At 34.7% G+C, this 25,036-nt stretch overlaps 1 protein-coding gene across 6 annotated transcripts in view; it reads right to left on the reverse strand.

Moving 5' to 3' along the window:
* LOC127874092 (interleukin-6 receptor subunit beta-like) overlaps positions 1–25,036 on the reverse strand; it is a 188,948-nt gene that overhangs the window by 56,061 nt on the left and 107,851 nt on the right. The gene's annotated exons all lie outside the window — the stretch shown is intronic.

Raw genomic sequence — 25,036 nt, forward strand, 5'->3', positions numbered from 1 at the left:
TCAATTTAACACCTAATTAACGGCTAAATAAACACAAGTATCGTCTGTCAGTTAGTTGTTGGCTATTTACAGCACGAAGCCATGTGTAAGCCAGTAAGGGGCCAGTACTATCTGTACGATGTATCAATAAAACTGCAATTTAACGGCTAGATAACGGGTACACATGTTGATAGTCATTAGGCAATAAACAAACTGTCATCTTTGACAATAGCGTGTGCACAACATGGGAGTTTTACGGGAATTTGACAAGTGATTTTTGCTACAATTATTACGGTGGTGTTATTATTGTGGTATACTGGTAATAAGATGCCCTGTTTTCTGTAAACACTGAAACAAATAGGTGCTTTATTTTTGAAAAATAACAGGTACAGATTTGAAGAATGACGTTCGGTTACCCTGCATTCCCTGAAAATGGAACAAAATATGCAAAATATTAGTCATAAAAATGAAAGTGATACATTCAAAAATAAATAAACGTATATTTTGGATTTTTACAACAAACGCTTCCAAACTACCGGTAATCAAATTAATGACATAAGCGACGTAACGCTGATTCTTCACCGCCACAGTAGAAACGATCCGCTGTTCATTGCTGCAAAAAAAAATAATAGAACACTGATTACAGTTCTTACTTATTTATACACACGTGTTTAAATAAATCTATATTTTTTTATTCAATAATAAACTCTCGAGTATTCAAATCAGATAGATAAAAACATAATGATATAAGAGGCGTATCTGCTGTCACAACGAAAGTAGTTTCTTATCGTCATCAGAAAAACGGTGATCATGTCACAAAAATCTGTAAAAAAACTCAGTTTTTTTCTGAGGACGCTCTTATATGACGACCCCCCCACATTATGCCTGAAAATTTCAGGAAAAAAACCCGTCTTATAAGCGAAGACGTACGGTAGATGTTTTACTTTGTATGTCAGTAAGTTAAAAGTGTGTAAAAAGAAGAGTTGTTTATAGACTAAAATTAACAATATCGGCGGGGATAAATGCTGAAGCATGCAGGTGTGTACACATTTTGTTAATTTCAAAATGGCAGCCATGTTTGTTTTTGGTATTTTACAGTGGTTGAACAAGAATTGTAGTTTGAACACAACCGTCTGTGTTCTATTTGAGTGTGTTACATTTGGAACGCTGATTAAAATTGAATTGAGGAGTATAGCGATATTTTGTCTCGTTTCTCTTCTTTTGCGTGGAATTCATAAGAAATATTTTGAGTTCCGTAAACGGGACAGATCACAATTAATATTACTACGCAATGTTAGATTCAGTAAATTTAATGTGTTTTTTTGCTTTTATTTTATCAATTTAAGACTACTATTTTAATTGCATCAGGAATAAATTAAATAAAAAATATATTGTAGGATAAATAGAATACTATGTTAGTGTGATGGTGTACTTAAATTTATCCCACTAATCTCAGAAAGGCTTACAAGGCTCGGCAAGCCTCGCCATGTAAACCTTTCTTTGCTCGTGGGAAGAACTTAAGTACACAATCACACTTACATAGTATTCTCTATATTCAGTGATTTTTTTTCATTCAAATTAGGGTCCAGTAGGTGGGCCCATTCCCAATGGAAAAAAGTATATATTTTTCCTGAATGGGACTTACAAATTCCAAATTGAAGTTTTCCCCCCAAAAAAGTTTTTAAAGTCTCAAAATTAAGTACATTATTCTATCCATTTATTTAGTTAAACCTTAGTACATGTAATATTGAAATAAGTTTATTCTCAATTAAAAATCATTTTTTTTAGCAAAAAAACAACAAACATTTCCCAATTTTAGTCAAAATGATGCGATTTTCTCCAGTCCTAAGGGACTCTGCCCAATTTCCAATATGGTGAAAAAAACACTGGCATGAGTCATGAATCTTTGAAAGAGTGTTTTTTTTAACAATGTATTCTATGCAATTTTACCTGACGTTTATTAGTCTAGACAAATTATAAGTAAACTGACACTTGCCTATGTTACTACATCATATAAATTATCTTAACTAAAATCTGGATTTTAAATTGAATTAAAAAAATGAAACTATGCCCTTGAGCATATTAATAGTTATGTATAAAAACACAGTCAAACATATTAATACATTCCATGTTAATGAAATAATTATGCTAAAGAGCTTACTAAAAGTATAGACAGAATATATAACACAAAAATTCTCTCATAAACATGAAATAAATAATTTACATTGAGAAAATCACCAAAATGTTGTCCATTCCCAGTTTGATGTATACATTTCTTAATTTATATAATACAATGTTTACTTGCTTTACCTTGACTGTTTATTGACCAAGTGTTATGCACTGTAAATGAAGAACCAAACATTAGACCAACAATGAATGGTTAGTTAAGGAAATGGTAACCATCCAAAACAGCAAACATTATTTCAATTCTAACATACCTATAATCTGAATATAATTAAGTATTTTTGTTTCAATTTTAAGTAAGAAAAACCTTATAACTAAGGCATCAGGCACTTCTTCTTGCATTCTTTATTTGGTAGTTAGACAATAACAACTTTGAAAAATCATCAAGATCTGGAAAAAGTAATTTCATAATACCAACTGTGACAAATACTTATTTCAAAAAAACATTCAAATAGTCTGGATCTACCGACTGGTATTCCCTTCCAGAGGACATCAAAAAAGTGGAAAATTTTGACAAATTTAAAAGAATGGTTAAGAAACATCTACAAGACAAACAAACTGAGAGAAGCGAGGACAAACGTATTATTGATATAATAATATGACTGTGATATAGAAACAATTGGAATCTGTGATATATTCTATTTGAGTTGAAATTTTTCCATATTTGCAATAATATTTATTTAGTTAAGCCACCTGTTTGGTAATGTTATTCATTTTTTGTTAACATTGGTTTAGTTGTCGGCTTGATACAAAACGCTAGGTTATTCACATGTTTTCTCTCAATCAAACACCAAGTATATGTGTGTAAGTTAGATCATATAACAACTTGATAATTTTTTTCTCGTACTTTTAATGGACCCCATTGGAAATAAGCTTTTAGCTTAATGGGATATCCATATGTCAAATTTAGCCTTTCAATAGATAACTATTTTTTATAACTGTTTTAATATATAGATTTGAATTTATTTAAATATTTATGTATTATTTGATAATTACAGCTGCCAGAATAAAATTGGTGTAACTATGTTTTTATGCTTTTATTTATTGTGATATTGTTATATGCGTTTGACCTAGAATGTAAATAAATAAAAAAAAATCGTTGATAAAATCATCGCTGCATGTCTTGTAAGAGTGTTTAGCCCTTTGCATGCTGGGAAATTTGTTGTCTGCTAAAATGTCGTCTGCTGAATTTCTAAAATTAGCATTTTCTTCGATTTTTTTTTCCAAACAATACTATCAGAATAGCAAACAGTTTGGATCCTGATGAGACGCCACGTTTTGTGGCGTCTCATCTGGATCCAAACTGTTTGCAAAGGCCTTCAAAATTCGGTTCCAGCACTGAAAGAGTTAGGAACGTACCAAATACAATAGAGCTTTCATCTTGGTAAACCAGTTCTTATGCATGAGTGTAAAGTGTCGTCCAACAATAGCCTGTGCCGTCTGAACACAGTAATCAGGGATGACACTTTCTTCTTTTATGGAATATTTAGTTAAAAGGACGTCTCTTCTAACAAAAATTCAGTCAAGGCGGAAAGTGTCATACCTTATTAGCCTGTTTTGTACACCACTTTAAGAATATGCATTAAGCCCAGTTTTCTCAGGGCAAGCTGAATCTCATATGTCAAAATACAGTACAAAAATGCAACATCAGCAGATTGCAAAAGCCTTGTCTATATTGGCTGCTAATTTTGTTACATGACCAACAGATATGATCAATACATACTGATGCTGTATCTAGGTACCTAACTGGTATCTAAGAACGTAATGACAAGATTTCCATAATATGGAGTTTATAAACTCATAAAATCCATGTACCTGGCTGACTGCTGTATAAGACCGGAAAATATGAGGTGAACAATCAATAAAACAGGAAGAAATTTTAATTGCACATTTATGAATATGCAGAAAAATAACAAGAGAGCTATGGTGGCCCTGAAGTGCTCACCTGAGTTCAAGTTACACCAATTATCAAAAACCAGACCTCATGACAGTGATTTGGACCCCAATAGACCCTGGAGATTTTAAAACAGTCTTGATATCATTAAGATAAAAATTATGACCAAGTTTGATCAAGACAGAGTTTTAAACATGGCTTCAGCGTGGTTACATGGGTTTACAAAGAATTAACAGTGTGACTAAAGTTTTGGAAATATATGACCTTAATTCAAACTTGGACTATCGATCCCTTTCCCACTTTGATACGTATTTTCACGCATTTGAAATCCATAAGAAAGTTATATTTAATTAAACCTTTCTTACTAGATTCAAGTTTCAAAGGCTTCATTTCCAAACCTTAGATACTGATGAGCAGCAAACAGCATGAAACCTGAACAGACTGTGAGTTACTTGCATGCTGTTCTTGTTTTATGCTGTTTGCACAAAGCCATTGTCACTTTGCTTTTAAGTGGAAAAGGGCTATACAGTATGCATTGTCACGATAAATATTCTTCCCAAGTTCTATCAACATTGATTCATAAACGTGGCCTCTACAGTGGTTATCAGATCTTGACTGTATTTGACCTAGTCATCTAGGTTTTGGATTCATAAGACCCATATTCGATCTCTGCCTTGATATTTCTATGATGAACATTTTGACCAACAAGATTTAGTCATAAATGTGGCCTCTGGAGTGGTTACATGGTTTTTTAATTGTCTATAAGTAAATACTGCAACCAAGTTTTACAAAGATTGAGCAATAAATGTTGAAGGTCTGTTCAAGGAACACTGCAGTGGCAGTGTTTCCATAGGAACAGCAACAAGAGGGCCATGATGGCCCTGTATCGCTCCACTGTTTTTTAATGCGAAAAAAGCGTGCAATGCGCATGGGTTGAAATGTACTCAAGCATGTGACTTTCTCTTTCTATCCCTCGTCCCACTGGGCGCTTAAAGTTGGAAGGGTGAGCATTTTTATATATGGAAAATGTAACTATGGCGTTAGTTAAACAGACTAAAAAGCCCGGGAATTGTCGCACAGGTCCTTTGCTTATAACATAGGTACATTTATATCTCCAAAAGATATTGTCGTTCTTTCTATTTCACATATTTTTAGATGCTGAAGATCAAATCTAGGCATGTTCTACAAGATTAATGAAAGTTCCTTCATTCAATCATGAATCTTTTTCCAAAATCCAAAAGTGTTTTTAGATTTCAAAGTTTCTGTTACTTATATAGTTCATGACATATGAAAAATACCTAATGACGTAGATCACCTGAACTTTACTTCATTCTTGAAGCATTAGTGAGTGTAGCAGGATTGTTAACGTGGTGAAGAAATTGTTTATTGTACAAAGAAGATATTTGCCTGAGGAAACATAAAGTTACGAGTATTTCAGGTTCATGAGGTTCCAAAGGCAGTAGGAATGATAACTTTGTAGAGGTTGTTTGTTAAACAAAGTAAATGTTTATGAGACAAAAAATTGAATTATAATTCATCAAGATGTTGCGATCATGGCAACACTACTTGCATATGGCGTGAGGTTTAAAGAGATATCATAACAATTAGCTTGACCTAACTTTCCTTTACTTTTTCCATCTGACGTTGGTTACCTGTCATGTTTGCATTTGAAAAATACTAGGATTGCCATATATTGAAATAAGGTATCTGATCTATTCTCTGATAGGTTGCTAGTAATGGACTTAGCGGCAGTCATGTTATAAACAAGGGGATTGTTCACGGCATCGGTAGAATATATACTTTTAATAGATGCATCTTTTTTAAGTTGGATTCTCCTTACTTTTTTGCTACTGAATATTAAAATCACTTATTTCAATGTTGTTAAGTTTATTTTGAACAAATTGGTAGAGAACTATAAGATGTCACTACATACCAAATTTGGTAGCCCTATGCCTAATGGTTAGACAGGAAGATTTTTAAAGTTTGCACAAAAAAGGCTTGATATAAGCATATGTTCAGTTTTGTGACCCCCGGGGCAAGGTAAAATTTGAGCCCAGGGGAATAATTTGAACAAATTTGGTAGAGGACTATTAGATGTCACTACATACCAAATTTAGTAGCCCTAGGCTCTAAAATTATGAGCAAGAAGATTTTAAAAGTTTGCACAAAATAGGCCTTATTTAAGCATATGTTCATTTTTGTGACCCCCGGGGCAGGGTCAAATTGACCCCAGGGGCATAATTTGAAACAACTTGGTAGAGAACTTTAAGATTTTAATACATACCAAATTTGGTAGAAATAGGCCCAATGGTTATGGACAAAAGATTTTTAAAGTTTGCACAAAATAGGCCCAATATAGGCCTATGTTCAATTTTGTGACCCCTGGGGAACGGTCAAATTTGATCCCAGGGGCTTAATTTGAACAAACTTGGTAAAAGACTATTAGATGTCACTACATACCAAAGTTGGTAGCCATAAGCCATACGATTATGGACAAGAAGATATTTAAAGTTTGCAGCAAAATAGGCCTTATTTAAGCTTATGTTCATTTTTGTGACCCCCAGGGCAGGGTCAAATTTGACCCCAGGGGCATAATTTGAACAAACAAAGTAGAGAACTATTAAATGTCAATACATACCAAATGTGGTAGCACTAGGCCCAATGGTTATGGACAAGAAGATTTTTAAAGTTTGCACAAAATAGGCTTTATATAAGCATATGTTCAATTTATTGACCCCCGAGGCGGGGGTCAAATTTGACCCCAGGGGCTTAATTTGAACAAATTTGAAAGAGGTTCAACCCAGAAACATTTGTGAGAAGTTTTATCAGAATTGAACTTGTAGTTCAATAATAGGAGAAGAAGATGTTTAAAGAAAAAGTTAACGCACGCACGGATGCACGCACGCACGAAGGACACAGGACCATGACATAAGCCCAGCAGGCCTCTGGCCAGTGGAGCTAACAAAACGATTTTGAGGAAATTTCAAGGCAATACTCTTTAAGGCATTGTGACTTAACCACTTAGATACGTATCTTGGCACATTTATAGTCCCTTAGAAAGTTACTTTTAATTCAAGTTTTAAAGGCTTCATTTCCAACCTTTAGTTACTGATGAGCAGCAAACAGCATAAAACCTGACCAGAGTGCTAGTTACTCGCAGGCTGTTCTGGTTTTATGATGGTTGCAAATGCCATTTTCAATTTGCATTGTATGGGGGAAGGGTTAAATCAGCAGACATGAATATTTCATGAGATGAGGACTGGAAGATTGTATCTATCAATATACAGCTGACATCAGTTGACTCACAAATTATCTCCAACAGACAGGCTTAGTAGACTTAACAAGAGAAACCAAGTAAATCCTAAAGGACTCTGTTGTGTATAATGTAGAATAATTTGCTTCAATAAAACATAAACTATTGTGTTCCAAATTTCAAAATGTGTTTTCTTTGTATAATATTCAAATATCTGTTTGAAATAGATATGATTTAAAATACTAAATTGTATATATATATATATATATATATATATATATATATATATATATATATATATATATATATATATATATATATACACAAGTTAAATTTTATATGCTTCTCTTTCATAAAGTTTATAGAAGTTTTGATAGAATGCTTTAATTATTTTCTACTGTTATTTTTTTTAATTATGTATTTACTTAATATTACTTATCATAACAATAAATGGTAACTAATTTTAAAGTCACATGCAAGCCATTGTTTGTATCTGGCATAACATATGATCATATCGGCCTCTGGCCAATTTTTCATATCTAAAAACAAACGCACCGCATGATGTCAACGACGACGACAACTGATGTAAGTTATCACTAGTTTGGTTCTTAAATCAGTCAATTGTCAAGAAAAAATGTTGCCAGACAGCAAAAAAACAAATGAGCACAAGTGCTGGATTACCAGGAAGACACGTAGACCATACGGGTAGAAAGATAGAAAGACATTAGTCATCTGCGTTCTCAATGCAAGATGATAACCTTCTGAAGATATTCTTGTTATTGGGCATGGAAACATCATGACACTCTGTAGCTTGAGCCTCAGAAACAACAAATGGCTAACATAATTCACAAGAATTGGGCCAAACTCTAGGAAAAGGGGGATGTAATGCAAGTGCATAAAGTGTCACGCCAGATTAGCCTGTGCAGTCTGCACAGGCTTATCATAGACAACACTTTCCGCCTTAATTTGATTTTTGCTAAGAAGTGACTTGCTTTAAACAAAAAATATCATAAAAGCGGAAAGTGTCGTCTCTGATTAGCTTGTTTGGACTGCACCGGCTAATCTGGGATGACACATTACACACATGATTTAAACCCCTTCTTCACAGAGCACATGCAGCCGAATTGTATTAGAAGTACTGTTTGAGCCTCTGATAATCAGGATCTACTGGTGATGATCATGATCACAGATCATGAGGTCAGTGATGCTTAACTCCTGAATTTTTCCCAAGAAAGGATCCTGGGCTTGTATTCACCAACAAGCAAATTCGTTGAATTGATATCCCCCGCCATTATACTTCTGGACACAAAAGTATTCTGGACGGATGGACAAGGCCAATGTGCATCATCCTCTTATCCATATGTATACTCATACCAAGTTTCAATGAAATCCGTCAAAGCACTTCCAATATATGGCTTCGGACACACAAAAAAGCATTCTTTCAAGATACAAAGGGCCATAACTCCGTTAATATCCGATGGTGTACAATGCCATTTGGTGTGCATCATCCTCGTATCCATATATATACTCATACCAAGTTTCAATAAAATCCGTCAAAGCACTTTCAAGATATGCCTCTGGACACACAAAAAAGCATTTTTTCAAGACACAAAGGGCCATAACTCCGTTATTATCCGATGGTGTACAATGCCATTTGGCGTGCATCATCCTCTTATCCATATATATTCTCATATCAAGTTTCAATGAAATCCGCCAAAGGACTTCAAAGATATGGCTCCGGACACCAAAAGTGCTGGACGGACGGACGGAAGGACGGAAAGACGGAAGGACAGACAACGCCAAAACAATATCCCTCCGCCTATGGCTGGGGATAATATATACTTAAACTTAAGCCAAACAAGAGCTCAGCTGTTGGAGACAGATGACCACCACTCCCCTACCCAACAGGGTCTTGACACAGGATTTTGTGCAACAATACTGACTATAAGAGTTAATCTTACCATATAAGTGTGAATTAGCAACTTAAAAAAGTTTTAGTTTTAGTTGACACGTATTAAATCCAGATGAATTATGCACTTCTGTTAAATCATCATCAGAGCTCCAGATAAGGGTCGTATTTTCGTAATTACGAATTATTTTCAAGTCCGTTACGTATTTATTTTAAAATACCATTAAAAATTACAAAATCAAGTTACGAATATTATTTTTACATCGGTTCGTATCGATTTTTATTGAGTTCTTTTGGCATATTAAAGATCTTTGCGGTGCTTATATAGAATGGTTATCGGGTTTGTTTAACAAAGCACACTTTTTCCAATAAAAGCGGCGTATGCGGTCTATCTGTCAAAAAACAATGGCGGCGTCCAGAGAGCGTCCTAAAAAACTGCAAAGCGTTCAAAAACACGCTTTTAACATATTGTACGCAAAGTGAGCCGAAGTTAAATGTTTAGAAAGACATTATAGAAAAGATCTTATACGATGTTGTATGTTCAGTTGCCGACACATTCGGAAAAGCTAAACAAAAACGCGACACGACGGGTCCAAACTTAAACACAAAAAAAAACATTGAACGAGTGGAAGGGACAAGTCCCGTGGCTAATCGTTGAAAAGATTGAAGGGGAGACCCGTTTTAATTGTAAATATGTAAAAATTCATCTAAGGCATGCAATCTAAGTTTGGGCATATGAAGGTATTTGAAAAATAAAATTGTATAATACTGAAAAGACACTGTTGAACTCATATAAATAAAGTTGCTAGTATGTTTATTTTGACTTTTTTTTCATGAAAATAACCATTATTATTTATTTTTAGGTCATTAAGAAAAAATAAGAATTATTTTCGAAAACTTAGAAGTAACGTTGCAAATAAAATTTCAGAGTTAAGAATTCTTTTTGGAAATCTGGTAGTAATTTAAGAATTTCACAAAACCTTATCTGGAGCTCTGATCATTATAGTAAATGGGCAGAGAATATTATAGTATTATAACTAGTGATGTCACGATGATCGAATTAAATCGATTAATGATTGTTGGATGAGAAAGTCAAAAATAATCAATGCTCTTTCCGGAAAATCAATGCCACTGATTTAGTAGGTAATTATTGAAAAGACCGACCTTGAGATAAACTCAGTCAGCAGTCAGTAGTTAGCATCTGTGTTAGTTTATTACACAGTTAATAAACTGAGGAGCTGCGCCATGAGCGCATGATACGCCCGTCGTTCGCCAATGAAGTAGTAAGGTAATAAATAACCCTTTGAATCATTTTTTTACTTCAGTTTATTTGTATTTGAATACATGGTTTATTTTATAAGTACATGAGCATGGAGCGCCGTCTCCTTGACATTCATACCATATCTTTTTTTGAGTATATGTATGCATTTCTTTAGGGGATATGGAGTTGAAGTAAACCTGTTATAGATATTTTGACTCTGGAACAACAATTCAGAATTCCGTCAAAAACGAAAGGGGATCAGGGTTTATCAATATTAAGATTGTGTTGAAATTAGAAAAAAATCCATCGAAGGATATTTGAGCTACGGTAGGACATTCAATGAAATCACGAAATTTTGACGAACAAAGTCCCATAACTCTGGAACAACAATTCAGAATTCCGTCAAAAACGAAAGGGGATCAGGGTTTATCAATATTAAGATTGTGTTGAAATTTGAAAAAAATCCATCGAAGGATATTTGAGCTACGGTAGGACATTCAATGAAATCACGAAATTTTGACGAACAAAGTCCCATAACTCTGGAACGACAATTCAGAATTCCGTCAAAAACGAAAGGGGATCAGGGTTTATCAATATTAAGATTGTGTTGAAATTTGAAAAAAATCCATCGAAGGATATTTGAGCTACAGTAGGACATTCAATGAAATCACGAAATTTTGACGAACAAAGTCCCATAACTCTGGAACGACAATTCAGAATTCCGTCAAAAACGAAAGGGGATCAGGGTTTATCAATATTAAGATTGTGTTAAAATTTGAAGAAAATCTGTCAAAGGATATTTGACGTAGCGTACGACATTAACAGACGGACGGACGGACGGACAGACGGACGGACGGACAGACGGACGGACAGACGGACGGACGGACGGACGCGGGGTATACCATAATACGTCCCGTCATAGACGGGCGTATAAAAACACTACCTTTTTAGCATAGGTGCGTTTACGCACCTATGCTTATGGTATATACCACATTTTGAAAATCCACATCGATCGGTTGCCCTTTATGAAGCCTTACCTGATCAAAAATCAGACGAAATATCTATTTAATTTAGTATATGGTCATTCTTACAAAATTTTTTTGGAAACGTTTTTCTAACGTTTTCTTCCAAGAATATTGCTGACACCGTTTTTAGTGAATTTTTCTAAGACCGTTTTATGTCAAAAAATCTTCTTATTACCTAAAACAAATTTCGTTCGTAAAACAATTCTATCTGCACTATAAATCTCAATCTCCTACGCAGTGGCCTCCCTTATACTAGAAGTTACTGACCGGGCGAAACAAGGGAAGTAACTGCTGTGAGGAGTTTCTATAAAAATCTGCATTCAGAAATCTGTATTCAGAACTCAATCTGTTGTGCACGTCTGCATCTAACGCTTACCACAAGTTTTACGACAAATTCTTGAAGCAGACGAATAGGGTAGCGTCTATTTTCATTTGTGAAAAGAATAGTTCGATACAGATCTGTCCGTGCTTAAATTTTGAAAGGCTTGGGTAATTATTTTTCATAAGCGTTTCAAACACTGATGTAAATGGAAAGATTATCTATTTAAATAGTCGGTAATTGTTTGAAATTATTGATTTGAGAAATTCGCAGATGGCGATATCGAACTACATTATACCACGTGACGCCATTCTTCCCTGTATCTTGCACCTATGCTTTTAACGCCATCGGCGCTCTCGTTTATATTGTTTTACATATCACTCTTTCATTGTGATATGAATCTTGTTTTTCAACATTAAAAGTTATATGAAATTATGTTGTTGCAATATATTTCATTCCTTTGTACTCTTTAAAGAGCTTTATATATTCAGTTGAACATGCTAATACTCTGTGAAATTATTTTGAATATTTAACGATTTATAATCGATTACGTATGTTTGATTTGATTCAATAATCAATTATGATTTTTGGCTGCTTTTGAATCACTAATTATAACTGATGGTGCTCTTATATTTTTAACAAATATTGTGACCCATCTCTCAATCCTTTGATAACATATCGAACAGAAACCATTTTGAGACTTAATGTCACCGTGAACTTGACCTTTGAACTAGTGACCCCAATCCCAATGCACATGTGAAGTATCAAGCCAATTGGTAAATTAGTTAACGAGTTATTGATCGGAAACGATTTTCACACGGATTGTGACAGTGACCTTGACCTTTGACCTAGTGACCCCCAATTTCAATAGGGGTCATCTTCTTCCAAGGCCAATGCACATTGGAAGTATCAAGCCAATCCGTGAATCAGTTGATGAGTTATTTATCAGAAATGATTTAACACTTAGTGTGACAGTGACCTTGACCTTTGACCTAGAGACCCCAATTTAAATAGGGGGCCCATCTACTGTCTAAGGCCAATGCACATGAGAAGTATCAAGCCCATCGGTCCCTCTATTCACAAGTTATTGATGGGAAACAATTTTTACTCTTAGTGTGACAATGACCTTTGACCTAGTGACCCCAATTTTGATAGGGGTCATCTACTGTCCAAGGTCAATGCACATGGGAAGTATCAAGACAATTGGTCAATCCGTTCACAAATTCTTGACCGACCAACCAACATCCAGCAAAACAACATACCCCCTCTTCTTCTTAAATAAAGAACAATCTTTTATTGAAAAATTCAAGTATTGCTTAAATTTTGCAGCCAAACTTAGCATACACCACCCTTATCTACATTATTCTTTAGGTAGAACATACTTTTTAAGTACATTATCATAATCATCGTTGGCAGTCTGTATATATTCAATAATAGACGAGTTTTTCTTGGTTTTAAGTCTATTCTTTATTTTTAAGCCCTATTACGAATGGGTTAGTGAATACGAGCCCTGTTGTGAAGTACACATAGAAACAAATGAACCAACATGTAAATGAACTAATGACCTGCAGGTTAACCCATTTATACCAAGCGTCTAGAAAAAGGGCCTTTGCAAACAGTGCAGACCCAGATGAGACGCCACATGATGCAGTGTCTCATAAGGGTCTGCGCTGTTTGCTTAAAGGAATTTGTGTAAGAAATATTCTAAATATAGAAATAAATATTCTAGAGTAAGATCCCTAATTTTGGAAACAAATTGATCCAATTTAGAAGGATGGGAGAGTCCACTAGGCATACAAGGGTTAATGTTCTCAGTCCAGGGCAAGTATTTACCAGCCAATTCTTAGTCTTAAAATAAAGATTATTCTTAAAACTGTTTTATTCTTATAGAATTATACAGTTCAATATGGCATCAAATTTGATACCTCAAACTACACAATTCTACATAAAGAACAATTTATTAATGACAAAAGCAACATTTCATGTTATAGGACTAAGGTTATAGCCCTCTTTGTTATTAATATATTTAATTTGATGTCATTGATAATAGGTTACCAGTATGTAAGATTTTTTTCATAAAAATAAGAAACATATTAGAATGGTATTATAAACATGTTTGCCCTTTTACATTGTTCAACACTATATTATAGTGTTTGTTCCATTTTAATAATATTTTTATGATATTGAGAATTGAAATAAAAGTACTTATTTTAATCATATAAAATGTTACGGACTTTTACCAAATGCTGTTGCATTTCTTGTAAAAACTGATATGTTTGAATGTTACGTCACATTCAACAAGAGCTGTCAGAGGACAGCGCGCTCGACTATTTGAGTGCTTGACAGTATAACGTAAGCCATCATGGGGAAATTGTTCATATTCAATAATTTATTAGACAATATTCCAAAAATAAAAAAAGGAAAAAAAATTATAAAAATTGGGGGGGGGGGGTGTGTAGGGGTGGGGGGGGGTAGAGAGGGGGGTATAATAGTGGGGTGGGGTAATTTATTAGCTTATGTTTAAAAAAATATTGGGAGGGGGGAAGTTGGGGGGGGGCGAGGTGGGGGGCGGGGGGGGGGGGGGTATGGGTAAGGGATTCTGGGTAGGGGCGTGGGGTATTGTTTGGGTGGAATCCATTGTGGTATTCAGGTAATTGTTGTTTTGTCAAAGTAATAATAAAATGTGATCATAAATAAAGAAGTTATGGCAATTTAAACAAAGTGTTCAATTATCTAAGTGTAAAAGGGGCCATAATTATGTCAAAATGCTTGATACAGTGGTCTGCTCTTATTTATAGGTTGGGGTCATGTTGGTAAACAAGTATGCAACATATAAAAGCAATAATTCAAAGGATATAGGAAATATTTGGGGTAGTACGCAAACTTTAACATACATTTATCAATAATATGCATATTCTAAGTATAAAAGGGGCAATAATTCTGTCAAAATGCTTGATAGAGTTGTCTGCTCTTGTTTATAGGTTGGGGTGATGTTGGTAAACAAGTATGCAAATATAAAAGCAATATGTCAAGGGACATTGAAAATAGTTGGGGTACTACGCAAACTTTAACATTTGCTGCATATTCTAAGTGGAAAAGGGGCCATAATTATGACAAAATGCTTGATAGAGTTGTCTGCTCTTGTTTATAGGTTGGAGTCATGTTGGTAAACAAGTATGCAAAATATGTAAGCAATATGTCAAGGGACAAAGAAAATATTTGGGGTAGTACGAAAAACTTAAACATTTGAACGCTAACGCAGACGCTAACGCCAGACGCCGATGCCGGGGTGAGTAGGATAGCTCCACTATATATTTTTTATATATAATAGTCGACCTAAAAATTAAAAGAAAATGTTTAAACTGTTCATTAATATTTTTTCAGTGCATATAATGGTTTCAGTGTGAAGTGTTTATTTAATTTTAATTAATATTTTTACGATATGAAGAAGTGAAATAAAACCCCAGTAACTATTTAACCACATGTTATTGCATTAATAGTACTTGTTAACACCATTCTTGTTAGGTGTTATAAGGTGTTAATAAACATTCAATGTCATCTTGGTTATACATGGTGTGCAGTGTAAGGTCCTGTGTTCTTTTCAATTAAAATAATAAATGACTAATGAGCAATGATAAATAATGTTAACATTTATTGACACAGACTGAAGCAAACTATGCATGAAAATGTCAAACATTTAACCCATAGATTTAAAAAGAGGCATGCAATATACAAACAAATCACTAGTGGAAAAAACCCCATAGATCTGACAAAATAATAAGTTACATAATTATGTACTAAACAAAAAAAGGAAACAGTACCATAGAATAAAAACTTGTGTGAACAAGAAATGTGTTTGTCAGAAACACAATGGCCCCTACTGCGCCGCTTTGAAGCTATATATTTGACCTTTGACCTTGAAGGATGACCTAGACCGGTCACCACTCAAAATGTGCAGCTCCATGAGATACACATGCATGCCAAATATGAAGTTGCTATCTTCAATATTGCAAAAGTAATGGCAAAATATTAAATGTTGGAGCAAACAAACCAACAGACAGGGCAAAAACAATATGTCCCACACTATAGTGGTGGGGACATAAAAATCTGTAAACTACAAGCCGATAAATACACACTATAAGTAATGCTAAAAATTTCAAACTCATAACATTAGGGTCTCACCATCCAGACACCTACCACCCCCTTCCCCCCTACAAGCCAAATAGTGATCCTTGGGCCATTAAGGCTCTTGTGCCATCTTGTTGGCAACAGGCTGATTGTATAAGTTGGCTCAGCTCTGCGATGTGTTATTTTCTCAATTGAGTCTCGTTCTGAAAAAAACTGGGCATAATGCATGTGCGTAAAGTGTAGCCCCAGATAAGCCTGTGCAGTCTGCACAGGTTTATCAGGGATGACACTTTCTGCCTAAATTGGATTTTTGCTAAGAAGAGACATCCTTTAAACGAAAAATGTCATAAAAGCGGAATGTGTCATCCCTAAATAGCATGTGCAGACTGCACAGGCTAATCAGGGACGTCACTTTACCCACATGCATTATGCCCGGTGTTCTCAGAACACAACTCAATTATTGGCACAAACCTTATAAAATGACATTTTAAACAACTAATACTTATAATATCTGTTTTGCACATTGCATGATTCTTGGCTGCACAGGATCAAGTCTACATGAAGGAAAAATAAAAATCCAATTTTTGAAATAAATATTTCAAATAAAAAATGGTTTAAATCAAAACTTTGCCTCAGTGATTACAGCTCTAAGATCACCATACATGTGCAGTCTTTAATTTTGCCACTGTCCTAAATCCGCCATCCCTTCCATATTAGCTTTTAACAGTTTTCTACTTGTTGACAAAAAAACTTTGGTTTCTTTTATCAATATAGATATTTAACATATGGACAGACAGTCTGCATAGGATAATCAAGGACGACACTTTCCGCCAAAAATAATAAATGGAACAGAAGGGAATCATACTGAGTCATATGAGATGCATGTTGGTAAAGTGTTGTCCCAGATTAGCCTGTGCAGTCCGCACAGGCTAATCATGGACGACACTTTCCGCTTTTACGATATTTTCTGAGTAAAGAAAGTATCTTTTTAGCAAAAATGCAGTTTAAGCAGAAAGTGTTGTTCCTGGTTAGCCTGTGCGGACTGCACAGGCTCATCTAGTATTGCACTTTACGCAAATGCATTAAACCCCTTTTTCACAGAGCAAGGCTCATAAGTGTATCTGTTGTTATAGGGGGGGGGGGGAATGTTATTGGTTTTGCTGTCTGAACTTTGTTAGCACGTGTTTGTTGTCAAGTCATAGAACTGGCTGGTGACATTTAAATGTACTCAGTGACAGGTGACACTTGATGCTTAACTTCCACTGATTGATGGATTCTTCCTGTTCCAATACAGGATCATATTTGTTTAATTTCCATCCAACAAATTATCTGCATGGAAAAGGTCATGACAGAAAGCCAGAAAACCAGATGTGACAACTATTGGGCATAAGAAATGTCACTTGTAATTGATTCAAGTTGTAACAGCTCACAATAATATTATTTTTGACTTGGCATTGAAAACCAAAACTGATATTCCTAATAATGTGTAACCTGTAATATTGTTCTGCGTAACCTGTGATATTGTTGACATCGAAGCCTTTGTTAATTGAAATATCAAAGGGCCCTGTTGCCATCGTGTATCATTGTTGAACAGAATGTTGCATTCAGTCACACAAGGAAATTAGTATTTTATTCAGCCTACAAAAGCACTTCATATATAGCAATGAGTAATCTCCAAGACACTGAGTCAATGTATACAAAGGCCAGATGACCTTGCATTCCCAGCTTCCTTCCAAGAAGTTCAATAAAGGATTAAAGGTTGTTAGGAGAAACAAGAGCACCGCATAACGGGTGCATGCTCGGCTGCGGGTGCAGTTTTGATTAAATGAAAGCTTGTCAGAATTTTTTTTTTTTATAGAGGTCACAGTGACCTTGAACTTTGACCTAGTGACCCAAAAAAGGGGTGTGGCATGTAGAACTCATCAAGGTGCAGCTTCATATGAAGTTTCAAAGTTGTAGGTTGAAGCACTTTGATTTCAGAGCCAATGTTCAAAACCTTAACAAATCTTGACACGGACGGCGGACACGACGAGCTGGCTATGACAATACCTCGGGTTTTCTCCGAAAACAGCCGAGCTAAAAATTAAGGAACAGTCACGCACCAACTAACTAACACACTGACAACCTGCAATAGGAACAGTCACGCACCAACTAACTAACACACTGACAACCTGCAATACACTCTCAATGAGAACTTTGTTCTTAGGTGAGCTTAAACTGTAGTTTTGTAGGTTAATACAGAATGTTTTAACATAGTTGCATGATTAAAGAATCTTAGTGGGATATTTCCTTTTTTCTGTCACATTTTAGAAAGGTTTAAATGCTGTTTGGGCATTCAGTTTTAAACATATAATAATTTTGAAAATCTAATTCCCATATGGACGTTAAAAAGATACACACATACAGTAGGTTTCAACTAAGACACTCAAAACACATAACACTATTTCTATAATTCTACAAATGTTTATAATGATCACATTCAGACATTTATTTAATATGAGACGATTTGAAGCCATACATAGTTCAGAGTTCCACTTAAAAGTCTGTGGTTTAGCGTTCTGCTTAATGAGACAGATACTTAGAAAAATCCTAAAAGCTCAATTAAAATTACAGTTTTTTTCCCCAGAAAATATCTGCAGCTAATGGCTTATGAATGTATGAAAGTACATTATTCTGGTGAAAATTATTATGGAGCGATATAGCATTGTGTGTGTGGGGGGTATCTGGATTGTCGCACAGACAATATTTATATCACCTTTCTGCACTCCAATTGTTACTGTCCAATCCTAAACACATCTTTCCTTATGCAATTTGTTTGTATTTTACAATACAAAGTTATGTTGATTCGTGGAAGTTCTGTCATCGTGACAAAAATGTTTTTTTGTACTTAAATATTACATTAAAAAATATATTTCCCTAATATACGAAGTACTTTCTTACCCGCAATTTTTATTTATAATCATGTCTCATATTCAGATACAAGCAAAATAAGGATTTTCCATCTTTAATACCATACAACATATTTTGGCCGTCATTTTTTTATACCTAGACCTATGTGATCAGGGGACAAAAATACCACTCGTCCGCTCGTATTGACGAGTAAAATCTCAAAAGGACGAGTGAATTTCCCTAAAGCTCTCGTCCTACAGGACGATTGAAAAAAGCTATTGTTAAAATATGTATTTTCTGACGAGTAAGACTTGTTTTCATAAAATAAAATCATTTTCTTAAATCATATCTATTCCGAAAGTAGATCACGAATGAACCGGAAATTGTAATTGTAAACAAAGACCTATAGATAACATGTTATCTATAGGCCCTAGGTCTTTGTTGTAAATTTCATACAGCAGGTGCACGTTGTTATTCGAGACTGTGTCCCCAGTAAATATTGGCTTTTTGGTGTAAACTTTGCGCGTCCATGGTGACAGGGAACCAACCTATGCATTCACTGTAAGTATTGATTTTTAAAGAATTATTTAAACGCGAAGTAGAATCTACGGTTTCAAACCAGTCTGAATTACACATACGAGCGTTCTTTAAAGTTGGCGGTAGCGATGTTCATACGTCCTGAAACGGAAAGCACGCGAGTATTAGAAAAACGGCAAACACAAAATTGTCTTCAATTATTTATTGTGTGTTCCTCATAAATAAAGTAATTTATTTCACTGCTTAACATTTATTTTGTGATCAGCTGGCATGAACAACTGAGTAAGAAGCAATTTAGCAGTGATACAAGAAACTTTATTAGTCATATCAGCCATTTGCAATCTTCATTTCACCCATATTTTAAGGACATGCATGTGTTTGCAGGACGAGTGAAAATTTTAATGCACTTGTCCTGCAGGACGAATGCAGTTTAGAAATATTTTTGTCCCCTGGTGATAAAGACACAGTATTATGTCAGCATATATTGTTATTAATATAATGACTGTTTTATATATTTCCAACACATAATATTATGTTATAAACATTATTGATGTAGTTTGATTTATTATAGATGATGCTGTTTATACAAGAAAAATTATAATTTGAATTTGAATGAATATAAATAACACCATGGATTTAAATCTAGCAATTCATATACCTCATGTAAATAAGCAGACAAGAGAAAAAATTGTCACAAAACCAGGTTTTCAATTAGAAAAAAAGTGTGATAAAGGGAGAAAACTCAAACTGAACAGATTGTTTATAATTAACCCCCTTTGTTTTAAAAATAAATATATTTTTAGTCGTGGCGACCTTGACCTGGGAGATATTAACGTAATTCTTTCATGCGACACACCGTCCAATGATGGTGAACAAATGTGCCAAATGATTTTAAAATCTCACAATGAATGACATAGTTATGGCCTGGACAAGCTCATTTATGGCCATTTTTGACCTTTGAACTCAAAGTGTGACCTTGACCTTGGAGATATAGACAAAATTCTTGCGCGAGACACACTGTCTATTTTTATGATGGTGAACAAATGTGCCAAATGATTAAGACAGAACAATAAGAAACTGCTATTGATTTTATTTTTTTTAATTCTAGCAAAAAAAAGTTACTATGTTTTATTATTCATTTACAAATATAAAGTTCCAAATATATTGTATGCATAAAAAAACGCCTATTAATACTTCACAAACATATTTAAGTGCCCATGATGATACCAAATTAATGCAGTTTAGATGCTGGTGATTGTACTGATCATTACAGTAGTAGAACTATTACTACACTATCCATGCTCCAACTACATCAATACATTCAGGATTATATTTCCATTATTGTCCCCCATAAATTGTTGCCTCTGATGCTTACATTTCCCATTCAGCCGTTAACTGTCTGCAAAATGCTATCAGATAGGAAAGGGCCGGTATCAAGATAACAAATAATTTTCTGGATTTTGCTGAATTGCTACCACTATTTGCTCCTATTTTAAGTAAATTGTTTCCGAGCAGATATGAGCCTCAGTGGACACCAGTTTAACTAGATTTTTCAGGATTCTGTCGGACATGTTTCTATTAACCCTTTCAGCGCTGGAACCGAATTTTAAAGGCCTTTGCAAACAGTTTGGATCCAGATGAGACGCCACAAAACGTGGCGTCTCATCTGGATCCAAACTGTTTGCTATTCTGATAGTATTCTTTTAAACAAGAGGGCCTGAAAGGCCCTAAATCGCTCACCTGAGATAACAAGATATTATTGGGACAAATCTTCCGACCAAGTTTCACGAAGATCAGAAAATAAATGTGGCCTCTAGAGTGTTAACAAGGTTTTACTATAGCCATATAAGAAAAAATGCCCCGTCCCCTGGTAGCCATATTTTTCAACCAACCGGCATCATTGTTGAACTCATCCCAGATATTATCAGGATGAATCTTCTGACCAAGTTTCATGAAGATCGGACAGTAAATGTGACCTCTAGAGTGTTAACAAGATTTTACTATAGCCATATAAGGAAAAATGCCCCACCCCTTGGAAGCCATTTTTTTCAAGCAAACATAATTATTTTCAAACTCATCCAAGATATCATTGAGACCAATCTTCTGACCAAATTTCATGATGATTGGACAATAAATGTGGCCTCTAGAGTGTTAACAAGGTTTTACAAAAGTCATATAAGGAAAAATGCCACACCCGTTGGCGGCCATGTTTTTCAAGCAAACGTAACCATTTTCGAACTCATCTAAGATATCATTAAGACAAATCTTCTGACCATATTTCATCAAGATTGGACAATAAATGTGGCCTCTAGAGTGTTAACACGGTTTTACTATAGCCATATAAGGAAAAATGCCCCGCCCCCTGGTGGCCATGTTTTTCAACCAACCGGCATCATTTTTGAACTTGTCCAAGATATTATTGGGATGAATCTTCTGACCAAGTTTTATGAAGATCAGACAATAAATGTGGCCTCTAGTGTTAACAAGATTTTACTATAACCATATATAGCCATATAAGGAAAAATGCCCCGCCCCTTGGCAGCCATGTTTTTCAAGCAAACGTAACCATTTTCGAACTCATCCAAGATATCATTAAAACCAATCTTCTGACCAAATTTCATGAAGATTGGACAATTAATGTGGCCTCTAGAGAGTTAACAAGGCAAATGTTGACACAGCACAACGCACAACAGACAACGGACAAAAAGCGATCACAAAAGCTCACCATGAGCACAACGTGCTCAGGTGAGCTAAAAAATCAAAGAAAATGCAAATTTTAGAAATTCAGCAGACAACATTTTAGCAGACAACAAATTTCCCAGCATGCAAAGGGTTAAATCAGCTTCATGCCATTATTTACCTTATTAGGGAATGGGGGTTCAATTTGGCCTAGGGCAATTCCAGGAGGCCCAAAAGATATGGGAAGTGTCACGGGGTGAAAGGGAGATTTAAAAAATATTTTGCATTACCTTAAAATCATTAATATACCTTCTCTTTCAAACATAAATAGATAAATAACAAATAAATAAATGGCATTTTAATTATATAATTTCTTGTTTTCATTATAAAAATTTCAAACAAGAGTTACCCAACTTTTCATAGGGATTCCTTCCATTATGGGAAATAAATATATAATTAGAATGAGGCATTAGTGTGAAACTAGCTTAGAGGAAATCTTTAACCTGCTTATTGTGTAAACTAAAACATGCAAATGTCTAAGTTTAACAATTACATAATATAAACAAGACGGCCATGATGGCCCTGAATCGCTCACCTGACAAACCAAATACAATCCAAACCCAGATTTCATCAAGATAAACATTCTGACCAAATTTCATAAAGATTGGATGAAAACTGTGACCTCTATTGTCTACACAAGGTTTTTCTATTATTTGACCTAGTGACCTAGTTTTTGACCCCAGGTGACCCAAATACAATCAAACCCAGATTTCATGATGATTAACATTCTGATCAAATTTTATAAAGATTGGATGAAAACTGTGACCTCTATTGTCTACACAAGGTTTTTCTATTATTTGACCTAGTGACCTAGTTTTGACCCCAGATGACCCAAATACAATCCCAACCCAGATTTCATCAAGATAAACATTCTGACCAAATTTCATAAAGATTGGATGAAAATTGTGACCTCGTTTGTCTATACAAGGTTTTTCTATTATTTGACCTAGTGACCTAGTTTTTGACCTAGTGAGCTAGTTTTTGACCTAGTGACCTAGTTTTTGACCCCAGATGACCCAAATACAATCCCAACCCAGATTTCATCAAGATAAACATTCTGACCAAATTTCATAAAGATTGGATGAAAACTGTGACCTCTACTGTCTACACAAACAAATTGTTGAGGGTTTTTCTATTATTTGACCTAGTTTTTGACCTCAGATGACCCAAATACAATCCCAACCCAGATTTCATCAAGATAAACATTCTGACCAAATTTCATAAAGATTGGAAAAAAACTGCGACCTCTATTGTCTACACAAGGTATTTCTATTATTTGACCTAGTTTTTGACCTAGTGACCTAGGTTTTGACCCCAGATGACCCAAATACAATCCCAACCCAGATTTCATCAAGATTAACATTCTGACCAAATTTCATAAAGATTGGATTAAAACTGTGACCTCTACTGTCTACACAAGGTTTTTCTATTAGTTGACCTAGTTTTTTACCTAGCGACCTAATTTTTGACCCCAGATGACCCAAATACAATCCCAACCCAGAAATCATTAAGATAAACATTCTGACCAAATTTCATAAAGATTGGATGAAAACTGTGACCTCTACTGTCTAAACAAACAAATTGTTGACGGACACACGCACGCACATACGGACGCCGGACATCACACGGTCACATAAGGTCACCATGTCACTTCCTGACAGGTGAGCTAAAAACAAACAGAAATACCAAACTTGACCTAGTGGGTTATTTTTAAGATTTGGAATACATTTTTTTAATTTGATTGAAATCCCTTTAGCTACTCAAACTCAACAGAAACCAGTTTATATATAAACTTTTAGAGTGTATTAAGTGAATAATTATGTTTATGTCAAAGTTTAAAATGGTTCCATGAGTTTAACAAATTTCAAACTAAAATTACCGAACTTGACGTATGGGGCTATTTTAATATTCTGAGGCCATGTTGTAAGTTTAAATGTTATCACTAAAGCCATTCCATAAAAACTATCTTTCCAAAACACTTTTAAGTTTGAATGTAGTCACTCAATGCCATTCCTTATAAACTTCCAAAAACACGTTTACCTGTCTCAGATGCCGAGGCAAATTATTCAAACAGTTGAGCTTAAAGCTACTGTTTGTTCAATAACATGTTATGCAACAAGAAATAAGTTAGTAAATAGCTTGCTTTGAGACCGCACAAATATGTTAATTAACCCATTTATGCCTACCCGTACGAAATAATGGGGCGGATTCCGGGCGTAATCAGGGCGGAATTGGCACGTAATGTTGGAATTACGCCCGTACAACTGGCGGAATGAGTTTTACGCCCGGAACTAAAATTATTTCTGGGCGTAATTCAACTGTTTTTTCCGGGCGTAAAACAAATCCGGGCGTATTTTTATACTTAGAATTTGTTTGATGGAGATTTGTGGACAGAATTTTGCACTTTGTTTCTTTCGTGGGGCAGAATTTCATACTTATAAAATATTTGTGAAGCCACATGACGGAATTTTGAACTTAGTAGTTTTTACAGAGAGTAATATTGGACTTAGCAAATTTCTATGAAGCTGAACAATAACTTAATAAATTTAATTTAAACCAAAGTACTGAACAAAATATTACCAGTAACTAAAAACTTTAAATAAACGTTTTTAAATAAAAATATTTAATTTTATTTATACATTTGTACAATCAATGAACATTCATTATAGACACAACTATTTCAGTCACAGTATAATTAATTCAGCATAAAGCTTTGATCTAATTTATGATTTTCATGTTCAGATTCTAAAACTTATTTTGTAGTATTTTTATACTTAATTTGTGAGAAGCTGAAAAGGAGACAGACTTGTGAACTTGTGATCATGAATTATACTCTTAGATTTTTCACTATTATTGGCAATATTGCTGGTAAAAAAAAAGGAGATAACAATAACACATTTTAATTAAATATATTTTATC

Source organism: Dreissena polymorpha, chromosome 3 (assembly GCF_020536995.1).
Source record: "Dreissena polymorpha isolate Duluth1 chromosome 3, UMN_Dpol_1.0, whole genome shotgun sequence".
Classification (NCBI taxonomy): Eukaryota; Metazoa; Mollusca; class Bivalvia; order Myida; family Dreissenidae; genus Dreissena; species Dreissena polymorpha.